Source organism: Convolutriloba macropyga, chromosome 10, assembly GCF_964194025.1.
Source record: "Convolutriloba macropyga chromosome 10, txConMacr16.3, whole genome shotgun sequence".
NCBI classification, from domain to species: Eukaryota; Metazoa; Xenacoelomorpha; order Acoela; family Convolutidae; genus Convolutriloba; species Convolutriloba macropyga.
Window position 1 is genome coordinate 28,474,357 of NC_134477.1, and position 18,292 is coordinate 28,492,648.

General features: G+C 38.6%; 1 protein-coding gene across 1 annotated transcript in view; it reads left to right on the forward strand.

Annotated features, from left to right (window-relative positions):
- Positions 1–1,382: 1,382 nt before the first annotated feature.
- The window catches only part of LOC142348826 (uncharacterized), a 67,909-nt gene continuing 50,999 nt past the window's right edge, over positions 1,383–18,292 (forward strand). Inside the window, exon 1 of the mRNA XM_075400353.1 lies at positions 1,383–1,423. The gene's annotated coding sequence lies outside the window, so the exon portion shown is untranslated. The remainder of the gene's footprint in view (positions 1,424–18,292) is intronic.

The following is an 18,292-nucleotide window of genomic DNA, read 5'->3' on the forward strand; positions in this document are numbered from 1 at the left end:
TATACTCAGAGTTCTACGCGGTGAATTTTTTTGTAAAATCAACAATAAATTAAAAGCAAAAAAGATAAGATCTACGCTAAATTCAACGCAAAATATATAAGATCTACGCTAAATTCAACGCAAAAATATGTAAGATCTACGCTAAATTCAACGCTAAATATGTAAGATCAGTGATAACTAGCGTTGACAAGCCGGAAAATTCACCGCAATTTCTTACATAATTTGGCGGTGAATGCGTTGATTTTTTTTGTGTTTCAAATTCAATGCATTCACCGCAAAATTATGTAAAAAAAACTGCGGTGAATTTTTCGACTTGTTAACGCTAATTGCCGCTGATCTTACATAATTTTGGTCGAATTCCTCGGCCCGGGATATATATATATATATATATATATATATATATATATATATATATACATATATATATATATTTATATAATATATATATATATATATATATATATATATATATATATATATATATATTTGTGTGTATTTATATAAAACTTTCTTACCTGATGCCCGCAAAGTGATGTTATTGAATAATGGCGTCAATTTTGCGCAGAATCAATGCTTCAAATTTGTTCTGACCCCAAATTTGTTGCTCAGAATGATGTTTCAGAATTGTTTTTCCATGTTTCTGAAAAAAGTTGTGAAAAGTTTTGATCCTAGAATTTCTGTTTATGGCAAAGATTAAGTGTTACCAATCTTTTAAAAACTTTTTCGAATTATGATTTCAATGGTCCACAATAAGAAAAAGCTAACCTTTTGTCAACGCGGGAATAAGATAAAATGTCTTTGTATAGTGGAATAGTGAAGTTAGTTGTTTTCAGCGATTTATTTGTCGTATAAATACTTTGACCAGTCTATCTAACAATTTGTATTAGCTTTTCATTCGATGCTTTTTATTCGATAGGATATGAGATTTATATGCTCTTTCGACAAACAATTTGTTTAAGGTGAAGCATGGAGTAGTGTAAAAAATAAAACTCAAAATCTAATTCATCCCTAATTTTTTCAGCCTCTTGTTGCTCAAAGTGGTATCTTAAATTCTTTTCCGATTTCCTGAAAAAAGTTATGAAATTGAAGGGACTGAAAACTTAAATCGTGCAATATTAGAAAATCATACAACATAGAAACTTGGGTTCTCATGTTTTCATCTTTCCAGTTCAAAATATGGGTAGCAGCGAAAATACGAATCTGTGATCTAACCAATAGGGGAGTCTATGGTTATTTTTATGGGCAAGAAGTGCATCAACCTATATGATTGAAAAAGTTATGAATTGGAAACCAGGGTCCTCAAAACGACTTTAACTGTTTCAGTTGATTCTCATCTGATACAAGTTAACATCGGTAACTTCACAAGATTTCCTAGATTTGATAACGGAAGAAAACTGGATCGCTTCTTACTCATTGGATCAACGTAAGTTACTCTAATCCAACTTTGACAGCTTACTTGTCAGATCTCACAAATTTGTGCAAAGTCTTGCAAAAGACTGTTACTATGAAAGAATTTTTAGAAAAACTGTCCTTTAGCAGGACTAATCTGTTGCAAGAGAACCAACTTATGTTAATCAACATCACAACTTCCTAACGACACCTTTTCCTTGCCTATTTAAATGGTTCCAAGATGCTGAACCCAAACTATTTGAATATTTTAGTCGATAATTTATTTTCTAGGAGAAAAGATAAAATCAAATCTATAACCGTTAGAGATTAAATAATCACATGCTTTTGAGATAAACAATGCAGCTGGCAGCAGACAAGATCTGAAGAGAAATCGTACAATTAACGAGAACAATAAACATTTACTAACTAATTTTTTTGTCGAGTAGTTGCACGTTTTTAACCGCAAGTTGTTCGCAACTTAATAACAAACATTTGACAGCTCAATGGACTTTAAAAAACTAATTGTAACCTCAGGAGGGTTGATAGAGCTTGTAAGATACGATGAATGCATTGTCGCTGCCATTTGCTTCATAATGAACTCAAACGAACCACAAAAAGTTAACACTTCTGCAATTTATGTATCAAGATGTTGGCATCTAATAAAACGATTTAGTTTTTTTCTTTTAAAAACAAACTATAGTTTTAGCTCAAAATTGCTTTTTAAATAAAAGACAATGTTTTTTTATACGTTATTAACGTAAGTATTTGTTTCTCCAAGTTACTACCAAAAACCTCTGATCGCCATCAAAATGGCTTTTTTAATGTGAAGAACCACTGACGTCCCAAAAGAAACTTGCGATTTCAACACAGTAGATCGCAGAACGCATTGATTAACGGCAAAGCTATCTGAGAATTCGGCAAAACGCTTAGCGCATTGAGTTTGTGGACTGAAAAAATAGAACAAAAAAGAATAGCAATGATGAAAAATTTAATTTCTATGACTTTTGCCACAAATTTTTTTGTATGAATTGGTATTGAACGCTTTTGCAAGATCTCAATAATGACTTCTGTTTCATGGTCACTTTCCAGGTTTCCTATTATGGTGTCAACTAACTGAAGAGTCTCAATTTTTGCTTATTCTGCAAGAAAAACAGTCACAGCTGTTTTTGCTCTTGATGGATCTCAAATAAACCAAGACTCTTTAAATATCTTCTTTCTGTTGTTATGGAGAAAATAAAACCATAGAAATGCCATATTATGGAAAAATTGTAGTCAGAAAACCTCCATTTGTGGAAAAGTTTTGATCATAGAACTTCCGTTTATTTAGAGACTTAGTTTTACCGATCTTTTAAAACTTTTTTGAATTATGAAGTCAATAATCCATAATATGAAAAAGCTATCATTAAAACCTTTTGTCAACCCGGGAATAAGATAAAATGTCTTCGAATAGTGAAGTTAGTTGTTATGAGCGATTTATTTGTCGCATAAAAACTTTGACCAAACTATCTAAGAAATTGTATTAGCTTTTCATTCGATGCTTTTTATTCGATAGGATATGAGATTTATATGCTCTTTCGACAAACAATTTGTTTAAGGTGAAGCATGGAGTAGTGTAAAAGTTAAAACTCAAAATCTAATTAATCTCCTAATTTTTTCAGCCTCTTGTTGCTCAAAGTGGTATCTTAAATTTTTTTCCGATTTCCTGAAAAATAATTATGAAAGTGAAGGGACTGAAAACTTTAATCATGCAATATTAGAAAATCATACAACATAGCAACTTGGGTTCTCATGTTCTCATCTTTTGAGTTCAAAATATGGCTATCAGCGAACATGCAAATTTGTGTTCTAAACAATAGGGAAGTCTATGGTTGATTTTATGTGCCAGAAGTGCAAGCACCAAACTACATGATTTGAAAGGTTATGAATTGGAAATCACCGTTATCAAACTGACTTCTAACTCTTTCAGTTGATTCTTATCCGATACAAGTTAACATCGGTAAGTTCACGAGAGCTGCTAAATTTGATAACGGAAGATTACTGGAGCGCTTCTTACTCATTGGATCAGCGTAAACTCTTGTCGAAGAAATTCGGCGGCTGACTTTCACAATCTTAGAACTTTTTGTGCAAAATCTTGCAAAAGACTGTTATTATTAAAGAACTTTGCAGTAAAACTGTCCTTTAGCAGGACTCTTTTACCATAACTGATCTTTTAAAAGATCAGTTATGACAAATGAATGTTGCTAAATAACAGTTTTACTGTAAGTCCTTTCAACAGTTGCCAGATAATCAGCTTATGTTAATCGACCACAGAACATCCTAATTCCTCCCTATTTCACTAGCTGCCAATTGACATAGTTCCAAGATGTAGAAGCCTCACTATTTAAATATTTTAGTCATTATTTCATTACTTTTTCAGGAAAGATATAAATTCAAAACTATAACGGTCAGAGATTAAGTGTTCAAATGTTTTGGAGATAAACAATCTAGCTGGCAGCAGACAAAACACCCCCTCACTCTTGCACCATTTTACCCCCTTCGCAGCCCAATTCTACCATCATTTTAACCCCTCTGAGCAAAATACCCCCACTCTTAAATCAACCGAGCCCCCTTGGCAGTCCAATTCTTACAGCATTTTACAACCTCTGAGCAAACTATCCCCTCACTCGTACGCCACTTTACCCCCATCCTTCGCAGCCCAATTTTTACACCATTTTACGCTCTCTGAACAAAATACCCCCTAACTCTAGCAGCATTTTACTCCCTTTGGAGCCCAACTCTTAGATCATTGTACACCCTCGGACCAAATTACACACTCACACTTTCACAGATTTACCCCCTTCGTAGCGCAACCCTTACATCATTTTAACCACCCGGAACAAATTACCTCTCTCTTTCTTACATCAATTTACCGCATTGGCAGTCTGAATCGTATTTCATTCTACAACCACTGAACATATTACCCAATTACTCTTACAATACATTACGCCTCTTGGCAACCAAATCCTAAACTATTTTACGCCCTCGGAACAAAATTTCCCCCTACATCCTTACACAATTGCAACCCTCTTGGCAGCCCAATTCCTACAATGTTTTAACCCCTGTGAACAAATTGCCCGCTCACTCTTACAACAATTTAACCCTCTCGACAGCCCAACTCCAACATAATATTATACCTTCTTGAAGAAATTACCCCATCAATATTAAAACATTCCAACAACTCTGAACAAAAGACCCTATTCTTAGAGCATTTTACACACACTGAACACTGTACCTCATTCTTACACCATTTTACGCCTCTTGGCAGCCAAAATATCAAGTCCGTTTACCCCTCTGAACAAATTACACTGTTATATTACTTTAACTCCCTCTTACGTCACAATTTTGGCCGTGGTTTGTGTGTGTGTGTTTCGGTGTGTGTGTGTGTGTGTGTGTGTGTGTGTGTGTGTGTGTGTGTGGCGTAATTTCTCAAAAGTCCACCATTGCAGCCCTCACCTACATCGCGGTTTTGTTAAGGGGGTGATTCCTCAATTGTCCTCCAATTGCAGCAAATTGCAGCCCAATCCGATAACGAAATTTTGGCAGAGGATTGTAATTCCTCAAAAGTCCTCCCATTAAAGCCTATTGCAGCCCACTACTGCGTTTCAATATTGGCCAGTCATTAACTCCTCAAATTAAGCCCTATCTCTACACCAATTTACCCTCCTTGGCAGCCCAATTCTTGCATCAAAATACCTTTTCTAAACAAATTATCCCATTACTCTTACAGCATTTTACTCCCATTGGCAGCCAAATTATTAAACGATTTTACTTCCCCTGAACAATTTACCTCCAGACTATTAACAATTTTTCCCACACGCTCCGCTTCTCAGCCCAGTTTTTTCATCATTTCACCCCTTTCAACAAATTACTCACTCATCTTTGCATAAATTTGACCCACTTGGCAGCCCAATTATTACAGCTTTTTACAACCTCTGAACAAAATACCCCCTAAGTATCACACCAGTTTTGCCACACCGCAATTGGCAGCCAAGTCATTACGTCTTGTTACGCCTTCTGAAAAATATACCCCTCCATTTTTAGACCACTTCACCCGCTTGGCTGCCAAATTATCAAGACCCGTTACCTCCTCTGAACGAAATACACTGTTTAATCACTTTAACCCCCTCTTTCAATTCCATTTTGGCCGGTGTTTGTCTGTGTGTGTTATATACTCAAGAGCCACCCACTACAGCCCATTGCAGCCCACACCTACATCGCAGTTTTGGCAGGGGCTAGTTCCTCAAAAGTCCTATCATTGCAGCGAATTTGATCCCATTCTAAGATCGCTATTTTTTCAGGTGCTGGTTATTCCTCAAATTCTTCCCTTTGCAGCCCACTTTAACATCGCAATTTGGGCAACAGGGGCAATTCCTCTAATTTTCGCTTAGAAACAATATGAAAAATTTAGAAAAAATGTGAAATTTAAAAAAACAGGACGCAACGCTGTAAGACACAATTGAACGTTGGCTCAGCGCAAAAAGCTTCAACTAAAATGTCTTATATGATTTTTTTTGTATTTTGTACAGTATTTACGCAGAAATTTTAATTCATTGCCTTGGGTGAGGTCCCAGGCGGAGGCAATCATTTCCAGATCGAAGATAAACACATGACGGGGGGGGGCGTCGTGCGTTCAAAATTACAAAACCTTGAAAAATCAAAAGACGCACAAAATTCTGAACATGAACGCACGAAGTTCTGCTGTACACACTAAAATCTACACATGAACGCAAGAAAGTCTGTGGTGAACGCTAGAAAGTCTGGACTTAAAGGCACAAAAAACTGATGAACGCACGAATGTCTGGATATGAACGAACGAAGTTCTGCTGTACACACGAAAATCTACACAAGAACGCAAAAAAGTCTGTGGTGAACGCAAGAAAGTCTGGACATAAAGGCAGGAAAGTCTGATAAACACACGAAAGTCTAATCATGAACGCACAAAAATTGTTTCCTGCTTTTGACTCAGCTTTCGGGTTTTTAAGTATTCAGTGAAGATGAAGAAACCAGAGTGTTCCATGGGACCAAAAATCCTTATATTTATTGTCTTTTTTAGCAACGTCAACTACATGAACACATCAATACCAATAGTGAAACTCTGGTGAGCGCACAAAAGTTTGGACAAAAAAAACACGAAAATCGGGTGAACGCTCGAAAGTCTGGCGAACGCACAAAAGTCTGGACATGATCTCACAAAAGTCTGCAGCATATTTCAACCCACTTTTGCATCGTCATTTGGGCCAGGGTGTAGTTCCTCAAAAGTCCTTTCATTTCGGCGCCTTTTAGTCCGCTCTTACATTGCAATTTTGGTGTTGCAGCTGAGCTTATGGAACAACAAAATTGCGCAGGAAGTAAAAATTCGGTGCAGATTTACAAAAGATCCAATTAAATGCGTAGGACGAAAACTTTTACTGTGTTCTGTTTTATCCAGATCATCCATCTCCTTAGGGAAAAAACTTTGTATAGCAAATCAGAAACAGCCACATACGCTACGTAAGCAGGAAAATTGTTAACAAACAGAGCAAAAAAATAAGAACTCAATTTTTGTCAGCCTAGCAACTCGAGCTAGCACATGAACTTAGAAAAAAATTGTTGAAATACTATAGCCTTGAGCAGTATATTTGTTACTGCGTCTTGCCGACACCAAACCCTTGAGCAGTGATTTTTTTAAATTCTTTCTGTGTCTTGATACCAAAGTTTGTCTTGAGCGATGTTCTATCTAATATTGTGTCTTGTATCAAAAACGTCTCGAACAGTTAATTCAATTTTCTGTGTAATGGTTTTCAATCTTCAACTCTTGAGTACCCTGCGAAAATCGCAACACACACACTTAGGATTAAGTTAGAAACCAATTTTTCAAGACACTTCTTAGGCATACATTTTTGTCTTTAATTTGTTTTATCAAACAAATGAAATGGATAACATTTAGAGATCCCCTATTGTGTGATCTGTGGAACCAATTGAATTGAAAAAAACCCAAAACTAAGTTAGTTAAATTAGTCAATGCAACGGTAAGCACAGCAGAACGGATATACAGTTACAAAAGCAAACTGCATAAACGAAGTATTCAGACAGATTTTGTAACCACACAGAACAAATTGGGCAGTGTAAAACTCTTTTTTAAAACACAAGGAGAGCAGCCGTAACATTTGGTTCGCCGAACAGCACAGTGAAATTTAAACTGCTGTCCGAGTGAAATGCCAAAGGCATCAACGAAAAAAAATAAAACTCAACAGGCGATTCAGCGACGCAGAGCCATATAGACAAAGTGCATTAGAAATTGAATAGAAAGCTTAATTAAAGCAATTAAACAAAACTACTGTAGGGAATCAAACTGCAGTCCCGAAGTACAAACGAAGTGGCTCCATCACAGAGTCAAGTCATTTTGCATAGACAGATTAGCAACTGCAAAAAACAATTCAAAGAAAAACCTCAGGAGGGCCAGGAGCTAATCAAAAACAACGATAGATCAGGCAAACTAAAGACCGTTTAACAACAGCTACTGAAGCTTGACGAAATTCTTTGCATTCTTCTTCGGGAGCGAGCAAATAGTCTTCGTGATCCTGAACTGTTTGAACTATACGAAGCCGAACGGCTAAGTTTCTTACAAACATTAAATGCAGATTGGTTACCACACATTCACGGAGAAACAAACGAGATGGATCAACAGAATCAAACCGTACAAATTACAAGCAATGCAGAGCCAACTGCCGCTAAGACTTCATCGTCTGTCGTAGGAGTTTCTCAGCGAACTGTCGAAAATGGAAACCAAACAAGGACAACGATTCAACGGCCTCCTCTGATAAAGGGGCTAAAAAAGCAGGAAAACTTGCGGCTCTAGAAAAAGACTTTGCATCAAAATGGAAGTTGAAGAAAATTGAAGCTGAGTTGAAAAGGAAAGAGCTTGCAATGGAGATGCAATTTTTTGAAGAAGAAGGTGTACTGAAACTAGAATACGAGAAAGAAGCTCTTGACGCAAGGGCATCAGATTCTGATGATAGTGCAGCCCCTTTTATCCGATGTAGATCACCATTCAATTGGAGAACGCCGAAGAACAAAGATGTTTCCGGTTGGCGCGATAATTCAGATAAATTCTCCAACTTGCACGATTATAGTTTCGAGCGTGCAAAAACCAGCATCGACAACAATTACCCCAGGGTAAGCTTCAATCGCGAAGGTGTCATTAAATCACGGTCACCAAGCGGAGAGCGTGCCAGCCCAGCCCCGCAAACAAGACAATTTCAAGCGTAATAAACAGAGCAGTAGTTTCCAGATACCTAAGTTGAAATTGAGTATATTCGACGCAAACCCCCTAGAGTGACCGGACTGGTCGAATATGTTCGAAGCAACGGTTCACCATCGCGATAGACCTGACTCAGAAAAAATGAACCACTTGAAAACATTGTTGACAGGTAAAGTGAAGGCAGCTGTTTCAAGAATGGGCTATTCGGGAGAATTCTACGCTCAAGCGTGGGAACTCCTGGAACGGAAGTTTGGGCGACCTTACCTAATTGTCGACACTCACATTAAGCAAACAACAACCAATTCGAATGCACGGCTAATCTGCTATAATTAACTACTCAATAACAATCAGCAACCTAGTTAAGGTACTGAAGCAGTACAATTATGAGGGCGACCTGCTTTCAAGAGGAAATTGAAAAACTGCCTCCAAAACTGAAAGAAAGTGGTTTTTCTTCGTTGACGAGTGCCAAGAAGACAGACCAGAACTCGTTCTCCTTGAAAAAAGGCTAGCTCGAATGGCTTTTGTCTTTGAAGGACTGCCATCAACCAAGAGCGAACGAAAGGAAGATGATCGATTTAAAGCTAACAAAGAAAAACGATTCTCAAAATCTTCAAATGTTAGTGCGAGTTCGAATGCCAACGAAAAGAAGCAAATGCAAAACAACAACTGTCCACTAGCGCTTGGCTCTCATAAAATATGGAACTGTGCAATATTTAAGAATATGAATGTCACCGATAGCTATGCAACAATGAGAAAACAACGCTTATGTTATAGATGTCTAGGGCAATCAAATTTTGTAAAATCCACCCGTGCGGTATAAATGGATGTACCAAAAAACTCAATAGGCTGCTACAATCAAAAATCCAATTGGACAAGTTTAGTCTCGCAGTTAATGTAAGCGCAGCAGCAATCAACCAGAGTAACCAAGTTACTAGTTTTATTTTCAAATAGTTCCGGTATCCGTTCAGAGCGGTGGTAACAGGTTGACTACCTACGCTTTTCTCAATGGTGGGTTAACAGTATCATTCACCGATTAGAGTGTCAGGGATCAACTACAAGCCAAAAGCTCGGATGTTACCTTGAATATAGCTGGTATACATGGGACGCAAGATTAGAGGACAGAGAAGTTTCCTATCACAATGAAGGGACTACATACAAAAGGTGAATTAGATTGAAGCTTTTGCACATTCATCAATCTCGCTGGAAACACAGCATATGATTACAAGGAACTGAAGAACAAATTCAGACAACTGAATGTTCTTACTAACAGCACATTCAACCTGATGGACAAGATGCCTACCAAATTCAACGTCCATTGGACTATAATATTGGAACACGAAGTGAACCTTTTGCCGTCTTAGCAGAATTAGGATGGGTAGTCAGTAGTCCCATGGCAGGCAAGAAAAGTCGAAAAGTTTGTCATTTCGCCTCCACAGAAGATGTGAAATTAGCAGATAATATCCAAAAATGGTGGGATATAGAAACTCATGCTTCCGAAATGAATGTTGTAAGTCAATCAAGGAAAAAGCAGGAAGCCCAAAAGTTTTTAGAGAGCACAACAAAGTTTAGAGGCGAGCGGTACGAAGTGGGCATGCTCTTGAGTGAACCAGAACCCAATCTTCCAAACAACAACGGATCGGCCCTTGGTCAGCTCTACTCATTGGAACGAAGACTGCAAAAGGACCCCAAATTGAAAAATTTTTTTAGCTGTAATTTAATGCAGATGTTGAAAAAGGATTTGTGAAGATCTTGAACAAATCGGAAGTCAGAGGCACTTGCGGAAGGTAATGGTATTTGCCGCACCATCAAGTACTAATCTCTAACAAACCGGTTGAAGTTCGCCTTGTTTGCAATGCGGCAGCCAAGTACAACCAGATCTATTACACGGATTGATTGGGACAATATTCAGAATTCTAGAGGGACCAATAGCCCTAACCGCAGATATTGAATCAATGTTTCTGCAAGTGCAAATTCTTGAACGGGATAAAAGCTACTTGAGATTCCTTTGGCGACCAACAATGAACGAACCAGCGCAAATTTACGAGTATTAACGTCATGTTTTTGGAGCAAAGAGTTCATCTACATGTGCCAACTACGCTCTGAAGGGAGTAGCGATCGATAGAGAGGACGAGTTCCAATTTGAGCAAAAATAATCGAAAACAACATCTACATGAACGATTTCATCAAGTCAGTCGAAACGCCTAAAGAAGCAATCAAGGTTTTCAATCAATTGCAACCCCTCCTCTCAATATATGGATTTGAAATGAAGATATGGATCACCAACAGTGATGTGGTACCCAACGCGATCCCAGATGACTTAAGATAAATCAGCAACACAAAGCAGTTTGAAGCAGAACCCAGCAGTTCTACCGTGCTTGGACTTCAGTGGACGGTTACCGACGATAGTCTACAGTTTTGTAAAGGTACAAGCAAAGAAGTTGAGACCTCAATCAACCGAAGGAAAAATATATCTTTAGTTTATTCAGTGTTTGATCTTCCTGGATTGTTTGCACCATCCAGTGTTCATATGAGACGACTCCTGAAGAGCATCTGGACCAAAAATGGACAACATTCAGACAACTCAGTAGAACCTAACAAAGAAGAAGAATTTCTGAAGTGGAAAGTGCAGATTCCAGAAGTAGAAGAAACCAGTATTGATAGAAGATACTTCAGCACAGCCAAGAACAAATGGGAACTTCATGTGTTTGCCGACGCATCTGAAGAAACAATGTGCCCAAGGGCATATATACGTTCAGAGGCCAAAGAAATCTCAGCAGAACTTGAATTTGCAATCGGAAAGTGCAGAGTCGCACCCATCCGACACTTTTTCATACCACGTTTGGAACTTCAAGCAGCAGTGATGGCGGTGAGACTTAAAGAGCAGATAGTGAAGGAACACGAATCGAAGATTCACAGATGTAACTTTTGGACAGATTCTACTACTTCTCTGCAATGGATTGAAAATTCCCGCCGTAAGCAACAAGTGTCTGTTGCAAACAGAGTAGCTGAATTTTTGGATACAACTAACGTTTCACTGTGGAATGTTGTGAGTGGCATTAACAATCCAGCTGACATCAGGACACAAGCGATCATTGTTGACGAACTTAGGAGAAGCAAATGGCTCTCTGGGCCGGGCTGGTTGAGGCTTCCAGAGAATGAATGGCCTGAACAGTTGATTTTATTATTTGCTTCAGAAGAACAAAACGATCAAATCATGTTCTCTGCGAAGGTTGAAAGGAAGAAGCCGATGGTTCAGTAGGAACGATTCAGCAATTCCAATCGACTTTTAAATACAATGGCATACGTGCAGCTCGTATTTATAAAACACAAACCGGCAACAAAAAAACTAAGTGTTGAAGAAAGAGAGGATGCACAAGCAAGCATCTTCAGATTATTGCAGCTAGAGCAGTTTGCTGAAGAAATGAAATCTCTCAAGGCAGAAAAGGAATTTCCAAAAAACAGCAAAACCCTCCAGTTTTAACCATTCATTGAACAGCAAGGACTTATTCGTGCTCAAGGCGGAATAGGTAAAAGTCAATTGGACTTCGAGACCAAGCATCCAATACTATTACATGAAAATCACCATGTATTTGAATTATTCCTGCAAAAGGAACATCACGAAAGCACCGAACATGTCAGAAACATAGATCAAAAACAATTGCAGTAGATGTCGAAAGGGAGGAGCCCAAACACAGACACCAGTGATGGCAGATCTACCTGAAGAACGATTAGTTGCATCAACGGTGTTCTCGAAAGTGGGCGTAGACTATTTCGGACCATTCACAGTAAAGATTGGTCGAAGAAACGAAAAGCGTTAGTGCTGTCTATTCACATGCCTTACTGTACGAGTGGTACACATAGAGATTGTATCGAAGCTAGACAGGAATAGTTGTCTGAAGGCAATTATGCGATTCTTTGTTCGAAGGAGCAAACCGGTCAAAATGATTAGCGATAACGAGACAAATTTCGTTGGAGCTGAAAAAGAGTTGGCAGAGTATATATAGCAGCATAAAACAACGAGCAAATTGGAGAACATCTGGTTCAGCAAGGGATCAAATGGAAGTTCAATCGACCTGCAGCACCTCATTTTAGAGGAGTGTGGGAAAAACTGATTAGGAGTTGCAAGAAGGCAATGTACGCAGTGCTGGGCAATCGATCAGTCACAGAAGATGTTCTGTCAACCACGATGTGTCTTGTTGAACAGACGCTGAATGCTAGACCAACTACACCGCTCAGTACTGTTTCTACCGATTTAGAAGCTACTACTCCAAACCACTTCCTGCCTGGCAACAAGAACCTTTGTTTACCGTATCTATCAGGTGCAGAGCATTTTGTTGATCATAGAAAGCTCTTCCGACAAACACAAGCATAAGCAGACCTCATCGGTGACAATTTCCGTAAGGAGTACTTATCAACTTTGAACAGTCGAACGAAATGGCAAACCACAAAGGACAGAAGTCTTCAGGAGGTTGATCTAGTGTGTTTAGTGGAAGACAGTTTTGAACGTGGATATTACGATCTGGGTCGAATAACCGATACCTTTGAAGGTTCCGACAGAATGACTCGATCAGCGAAAACCCGAACAAAAGATGGATACTACAAGCAGCCAGTACTACCAACTGGCGATGATGTTTTCACGAAACAAAAAAGGGTAGGCGAAGTTGGAGCTGGGCCTAAGGAACAACAAATTTGCGTAGCAAGTAAAAATTCAGCGCAAAATTAAAATAGATCCAATTAAACAAGTAGGTTGACAAGTAATACTGTGTTCTGTTATTATCCAGATTACCATCCACTAAGCGAGAAAACTGTGTTTAGCAAATAAGAAACAGCTTGGTTTGCTACGTAAGCAGGAAAATTGTTAACAAACTGAACAAAGAATAACAACAATTTTTGTCAGCCTAGCAACTCGAGCTAGAAGATAAATTTATCAATCAAATAGTTGAAGTAATATAGTCTTGAGTGGTATATTTGTTACTGCGTCAAGCCAAAACCAAACTTTTGAGCACTATATTTGTTGAATTGTTATTGTATCTTGATATTTAAATTTGTCTTGAGCAGTATTCTATCTAATACTGTGTCTTGTATCAAAGAAGTCTCGAACAGTGAAATCAATTTTCTGTGTCCTGATTTCCAACTTTAGCTCGTGAGTACTCAGCAAAAACCGCAACACACACACTTAGGGTTAAATTAGAAACCAAAATTTCATAACACTTCTTAGGCATATGTTTTTGCCTTTGGTTTGTTTCATCAACCGATTGATCGGATAAACATATAGAGATCTTGTATTTTGTGATCTGTGAACCCAGTTCAATTGAGAAAAAACCCAAAACTGAGTTAGTTAAATTAGGTAATGCAACGGTTAGTACAGCAGAACGGATATACAAATACAAAAGCAAACTGCATAAACAAAGTGTCCGGTCAGAGTTTGTAACACCTCAGAACGAACTGGACAGTGTGGAACTCTCTTTGTGAAACACAAGGAGAGCATCCGTTACCTTTGGTCATGGGATAATTTCTTAAAAAAACTCCAAATGCAAACCACATTTGAATTGCCGTGGATGAATACCTCAAAAATCCTTCCTTTACAGCCTATTGCAGCCCGCTTTTGAATAGCAATTTTAGCCAGGGGATGTAATTCCCCAAAAATCTTCCAATGCAGCACACTGCACTCTACAAATGCATCGTTTTTTTTTATTTGGCCTGGGGGTAGTTCCTCATCGCTATTTTGGCAAGAAGTGTACTTCCACAAAAATCCTTCTATTACCGCCCATTGCAGCTGGCGCCTACTTCGCAATTTGGGCCAGGATGTCTTTCTTCAATTTTCGCAGTGTTGGAAAAACTGTTATTCCTCAAAAATCCTCTCGTTGCAGCATATCTCAGCCCACTCTTTCCTCTCCTTTTTGTCCATGGTCTAGCTGCTCAAAAGTCGTTACATTGCGGCGTAATTCCTTGCTCCTGCATCGTACTTCTGGCCAAGGATTAATACCTAAAAAACCGATTGGTTGCAGCCCATTGCAGCCCAATTTAAATCGCAGTTTTATCCAGGGATTGTAGTTCCTCAAAAACCCCCATATCAGCACATTTCAGCCCAGGATTTCGCAGCATTGCAGCCGGCTCCCACATTGCAATTTTGGCCAAGGGTTGTAGTTCCTGCATTTTTGCCATGGGGTAATTCCTTAAAAATTCTCCAAATGCAACCCATTTCAGCCCACATTTAAATTGCAATTTTGGCCAGGGTTGACCAGGCAATTTAAGGCAGGAAATGTTGTTCCCCATATCAGCACATTTCAGCCCAGGATTTTACAGCATTGCAGCCGGCTCCCACATTGCAATTTTGGTCAGGGATTGTAGTTCCTCAAAATACCGCTATTGCAGTCCGTTGCTGTCTACTCATATATTTCAATTTTGGCCTTTGGTAACTCCTCAAAATTCCTATCATTGCAGCCCTGCTCTTACATCGTTATACCCGCAACCCCCCCACCGACCAAACTACCGCCTCACTCATCGATTTACAACCACCCTTTCAACAAAAATGGGAGGAATTTTGCAAAGACATTTGACTCAGCTTGAAATTATTCTCAAAATTCACCTTCTGATTTTTGTGCCCAAAAGGAATACTCTCATTTAAATTTCGGGATGATATTTTTGATTTAATTAGGTCTGATTGGGGTTTTCAAAAATTGACCTTTTCTCGTGACAAGTAGCTTCCTTTAATCTTCGCAGAGCCGTCTTTTTTATGTAAACACTGGCAATTTTTTCCAGATCGAAGATTAACACATGAGGGGGCGTCGTGCGTTCAAAATTGCAAAGCTTTGAATCATCAAAAAAATTCTGAACATGAACGCGCGAAGGTCTGCTGTACGCACGAAAATCTACACATGAACTACCGAAAGTCTGATAAACACACAACATTTTGATCATGAACGCACAAAATTGTTTCGTGCTATCAACTCAGCTTTCGAGCTTTTAAGTATCCTTTTAAGTAAGATGAAGAAACCAGAGTGTTCAATGGGTCCAAAAATTCACATATTGATAGTCTTTTTTAGCAACGTGAACTACATGAACACCTCAATTCCTATAGTAAAACTCTGTTGAGCGCACGGAAGTGTGGACAAGAAAACACCACAATCGGGTGATCACTCAAAAGTCTGGTGTACGCAAAAAAGTCTGGACATGATCTCGCAAAAGTCTGCAGCATATTTTAACCTACTCTTGTATCGTCATTTGTGCCAGGGTGTAGTTCCTCAACAGTCCTTTCATTGCGGCGCATTCGAGCCCGCTCTTACATTTCAATTTTGGCCATGGGGTAATTCCTTAAAAATACTCCAAATGCAACCCATTTCAGCTCACATTTAAATTGCAATTTTGGCCAGGGGTGAATACCTCAAAAATCCTTTTGTTCTAGCCCATTGCAACCCGCTTTTGGCAATTTTAGGCAGGAAATGTTGTTCTTTAAAATTCCCCCAATGCAGCATATTTCAGCCTACTATTGCATCGTTTTTTTATTTGGCCTGGGGATAGTTCGTCATCGCAATTTTGGCAAGACGTGTACTTCCACAAGAATCTCATTGTTACCGCCCTTTGCAGCTGGCGTGTATTTCGCAGTTTGGGCCAAGATGTAATTCCTCAGTTTTGGCAGTTTTGGCCAAGTTGTTATTCCTCAAAAATCCTCAAGTTGCAGCACATTTCAGCCCACTCATTCATCTCATTTTTGACCAGGGTGTAGTTCTTCAAAAGTCCTTACATTGCGGCGTAATTCAGCCCACTCTTGCATCGCAATTCTGGCCGAGGGTTAATACCTAAAAAGCCGATTGGTTGCAGCACATTGCAGCCCAATTTAAATCGCAGTTTTATCCAGGGATTGTAGTTCCTCAAAATCCCCCATATCAGCACATTTCAGCCCAGGATTTCGGAGCAATGCAGCCTGCTCCTACATTGCAATTTTGGCCTGGGATTGTAGTTCCTCAAAATACAGCCATTAAAGTCCATTTCTGTCCACTCTTATATCTCAATTTTAGCTGGTGGTAACTCCTCAAAATTCCTCTCATTGCAGCCCTGCTCTTACATCGTTATACCCCCAACCCCCCAACGACCAAACTACCGCCTCACTCATTAAATTACAACCACTCTTGCAACAAAAGTGGGAGGTTTTTCTGAAGGACATTTGACCCGGCTTGAAACTTTTCTCAAAATTCACCTTCTGACTGGGATGATATTTTTGATTTGATGAGGTCTGATTGGGGTTTTCAAAAATTGACCTTTTCTCGTGACCAGTTAGCTTCCCTAATTCTGCGCAGAGCTTTTTTTTAATATAAACATCGGCAATCTTCAGATTTATTCTGTACAGTAAGATACTGTTAACTCTGTTCCATTCAATTAGAAACAATATGAAATTAAATACACACGACGCAATGCTCTTATGTACCTAACCAAATGAATGTTAGTTTGGCGCGAACAGCTTCAACAAACTATTATATAAAATATTTGTTTGTACAGTACTTAAGCGGAAAGTTCAAGTCATTACACTGGGTGAGTTCCAAGGTGGAAGCAATTATGTCCAGATCGAAGATGAACACATTTTTGGGGCGTCATGCGTGTAATATTTATGTGTTGTTGAAGTTTGCTGTGTTTGAACGTATAAAATCTGAACTTGAGGGCACAGTACAAAAGTCTGAACATGAATTCACAAAAGTCTGGGGAACGCACGAAACCTGGTAACCACACAAGAGTCTGAAAATGAAAGCACAGAGTCAGGTGAACGTAAGCACGAAAAAATGAACATGAACATTCTAAAATCTGATGAACAAACGGAAATCTGAACTTGATTGCACTACAATCTGTTGCACGCACGAACGTCTGGTCAGCTCACGAAAACTGAACAAGACCCCACAAAAGTTTGCAGAACGACCGGAAGTCTGAATATGAATAAACAAATACCTGGGGAGCGCACGAAACCTGATGGCAGCACAAAAGTCAGAAGAACGCATGATACACTGTTCATGAGTGGACGAAATTCTGACCTTCTTTGAGGGACGGTATTGACATAGACAGTTTTCTATCTGACACGGTCTGGAAAATCTGCTTTCCATTTGCCATCTTAAACTGGGCTAGCTTTGTTATTTTGCATTGAGCACTCTACATTCTGTAAAAGTTTTTAAAAAACTCATAATCAATTAAATTGTTAACTAGGAAGTAGTGTAGCGCTTTTTTCAGTCAACTTTATTGCAAATTCTTTTAGTGTTTTTTATTGGAGACCAAAATTAGATAGTATAGTGTACAGACTTCTCATTTGAAGTGAAGTTTGATTTCCTTTTATTCTTAATTTTTCGCAGAAAGATTTTGTTTTGGTTCTCAGATCTGACTCGGATGATTGGTTGATTTCGCTTACAGATATGATTGAGTTGATACATTCATTTGAACGAATGTATCCTCTTCCGATAACTATTGAAAAGAGTTTTAGACGTTCGTATACCTGTAGCTCAAATTTTGAAGGAATTTTGTTTCTGAAACTACGAACTTCTCTATCTTTTTGGAACCCATATATTATTTTTAGTAGAAATTTTTTTGATGTTGTAATCTCTACAATTTTCTACTATTTTCGACTGGATTTTCAACAATGAACAG